Source organism: Pelodiscus sinensis, unplaced genomic scaffold (assembly GCF_049634645.1).
Source record: "Pelodiscus sinensis isolate JC-2024 unplaced genomic scaffold, ASM4963464v1 ctg46, whole genome shotgun sequence".
Lineage (NCBI taxonomy): Eukaryota > Metazoa > Chordata > Testudines > Trionychidae > Pelodiscus > Pelodiscus sinensis.
Window position 1 is genome coordinate 124,423 of NW_027466036.1, and position 3,297 is coordinate 127,719.

General features: G+C 40.5%; 1 long non-coding RNA gene across 1 annotated transcript; it reads left to right on the forward strand.

Moving 5' to 3' along the window:
* The first annotated feature begins 485 nt into the window (after positions 1 to 485).
* On the forward strand, positions 486 to 2,804 carry LOC142826099 (uncharacterized). Its single transcript, XR_012900370.1, has 3 exons — positions 486 to 617; positions 1,118 to 1,216; positions 2,717 to 2,804. It is a non-coding gene; the product is annotated as an uncharacterized LOC142826099 (long non-coding RNA).
* Positions 2,805 to 3,297: the final 493 nt, after the last annotated feature.

Genomic DNA, 3,297 nt, shown 5'->3' on the forward strand with positions numbered 1-3,297 from the left:
TATTTTGTGAAGTCTACTAGGGATTTCATTATTGATACTGATTTTGTGTGGAAGGTGCTCTGATACTATGGTGTTAAGCAGCAGGATGAAACCTTTAAACAGAATCTGAGCTGTTTCCAAAAGAAGCAGTATTTGGATTTAGGGGATAGTTTATTCAGGAAAATTCTCTGAATATCTTGAAGCTGCCCACCTCCTCTGAGGGAAAAATATCATGTCACTATGATAGCCAATCATCCACCACAAATAGCTAATAGCGAATAGTCTAAGCAGCTTGCAAACAACTGAAAGGCTGACAAGTGTTTAGCCAAACGATTCAATGATTATTTATGACTCATGATTCTGTTCTCAGAATGTTGGGTGGAAAACAGAAATAAGAACTTGATTCATTTGAGCAGCATTGGCTGGTGTAGTTGGCTTTAATCACTTCAGTCTCTCTCTTTTTGTATTTTTTAAGGAAGCAACAAATGAACTAAAAGTGGCAGCGAGCAACACATTAGTGGCTCTGGCACGCTGCTATTTCAGTGAGGTGATGTATGAGCTTCAATGTCATCTGAATCCACTGAAGCTGTCTGACGTGTTCACTTTGATTACGCTGGACAACCTATCATCAGCCTATCGTATGTCAACTTCCATCTTTTGTTTCAAAGTTATTGTCTTCCATTTAAGGACAGAGGTTCACGCTCTGTACAGCTACACAGAATGCTATTTGGGGGGCATGAGATGAACTGCTGTGGCTGGTTCCAGTTGCTAGACCATGAGCTATCCACACCAAGGTGCAAGCTCTTATGCCCCATTTGAAGTTCTTAAAGGACAGGATTGAGGAAAATCAGGTCTAGTGGAGCTCTTCTCCATTCCATTTCTCATCCCTCCCCAGTGCTCTCTCTCCTACTCTGGGAGAGGATTGGGCATCTGGCACAGCTGCACATTGGTGGAGAATGCTCCTCCTCAGGGTAAATCCCCCACTGATTTTTTACTGCTGCCTTATCATTTGTGTACGCAGCACAAAATGACCTAGGAGCCCATAGCATCCGACCCAGCGGTGTTTCTAAATGCGATAGTAAGAAGGCAAATAACAGTCAATTGTCTGTCTTCCTTTTCTTCTGGTCCTTCTTTTCAGCACTCAAGTGCATTCCTTTTGTGGGAATGACCCTGTACAGCATGAGCTCCATGCGGATGTTAGTCGGCGAGAGCAGGCTGAGGCAAGCATTTTGTGGTGGTAAGTGCCAGCACTTATTGTAGATGTCCAAAATGGATATTTAGGGGCCTTGGTACAGAGTTAAGTGACTGATCGTTTACAAACAGGCTCTGAACTGGATTGTACCAGGGGCTGAGTCCTCATGCTCCTGTGGCACTCAGTGGAGTTGAGAGTGCTCCTTACTTTGCTGGAGGTGCTGAGCATTTGTAAGTTCAGGCCCTTTATGACTTGTGGATATTTTAAAAATAAACAAAAGCTGATGCTGCCCATGTGCCAGGAAATTCCTGGGGGAGAATGTGCAGGCAACAGACTGAATTACATTTAAAAATTTCCCGTTTTCCACCCCTCCACCCATTCCTCCTCTTTAGTTGCTTAATTATCATCTCCTTTCACCCTCTTTCTCTGTCCTCTGGTCTTCTCCACTTCTCTCTTCCTTTGCTTTTTAGTTGATGCTCAAGTAAGGCCACGTCTACACTATGCAGAAGATCAATGCTGCTGCAGTTGATCACCAGGGTCCAAATTAGCAGGTCTAGTGAAGACCCACTAATTCGAACTGAGTGGGTGCTCCCGTTGGCACCGGTAGTCCTGCTTCTCATGAGGAATAACACTCCTGTCAACCTTCCACTGTGTGGACAGTCTGAAAACACGATTTAAGATACGTCAACTCCAGCTACATAATTAACATAGCTGGAGTTGCGTACCTTAAGTCAACTTTCCCCTTTAGTGTAGATCAGGCCTAAGGGATTAATCCTGCACCTTTGAGATAAATGGGAATTTTGCCATCAGCTTCATAGAACATAGGATTGAGCCTTAATTTTCCTTTCAAGGGCAGCGGGTGCATCTAATTTTAGGGCAAAATGCTGTCAAATCTCAGTATAGCTAATAGGTGTTAGGGGCACTGAACATCTTGCAGACAAACTATAACCCGATAGGAAATCATACAGTTTTAGGGCTAAATAAGCAATAACTGCAGAGGACATGAATCATTCAGAAAACAGCTGGTCAAAATATTTTGTTTTTTTATTACATTTTTCATATTTTTTTCCAAGTTGATGGAATATTAAACTGAAAAAATGTCAATGACAGTTTTAATCAGGATGTGTTCAGTGTTTTTGTACAGCTAAAAAGGTGGCTGAAATTTGTTGATTTTTGAAACATGTGAATGATCTTTGTAATTTGAAATTTTGAAAAAAAAGAGTAAACACTTTTAATTTAATTTAAACTACCTTTACAATCAGCTCTAATTAAGAGGTAACAAGGGAGAAAAAAATATGTTTTCAAATGATGGGAATTAAAAAGAGATGGAGAGAGACAAAAGAGAAGAAAGCCTTTTGAGAAACAAGAAACGGAAAGGAGGGAAGAGAAATAATTCAAAACTGTTATTGGATTTCATCAGCTGTTCCTGAATTGGGCATGGAATTGTAATAAACTACAAGCCTGGGTGTCTTCACTGATAAAACAACGTATCCTTATTACTATTGCATCCTTTTCATATTGCCTGTCTTTTTTCCTTCCATGCAGTTCTGGAAAAATGGTCAAGGGCAGTAAATCTATATTTTAGTAACTGGGAAAGGTGGCCATTTCTCAAAATGAGTAAATCTCAATTCTGTGATGAAATTCTTCCCCTCTATCGTCATGTGACAAGCAAATGGACCACATGTGAAGATTTGGAGGTGAGAATTGTAGGCTTTCTAAACCTTTGTGAGAAATTGTATTGTTAAATTCTCTGTGTATGGCACTCTTTGTGATGATGGAGTTCAATGGCAGGTTCTTTGGGATAGAACGGAGTATGATGTAAAACATTTTAAAAAGATTATAATGTCACAATCTCATGGAAATTCTGTCTGTACATAGTGTACATAGATTCCAGTTTTGTCACCTGACATGCAGATGAATACAGGAGAATGGGCTAAATTCATTCCTGGCAGATGTCTATTCAGTTCCAGTAGAGTTACAGCAGGAATGAGTTGTTTTAGTGTGCATACTAATCTGGGGAAATATCCCACTTGGGAAAGTTGTGAGGTGCACTAGAATATAATTCTGAAACCAACACCATAGCTGTGTCTAGACTGGAAAAACTTGCCAGCTGTCTACACTGGCTG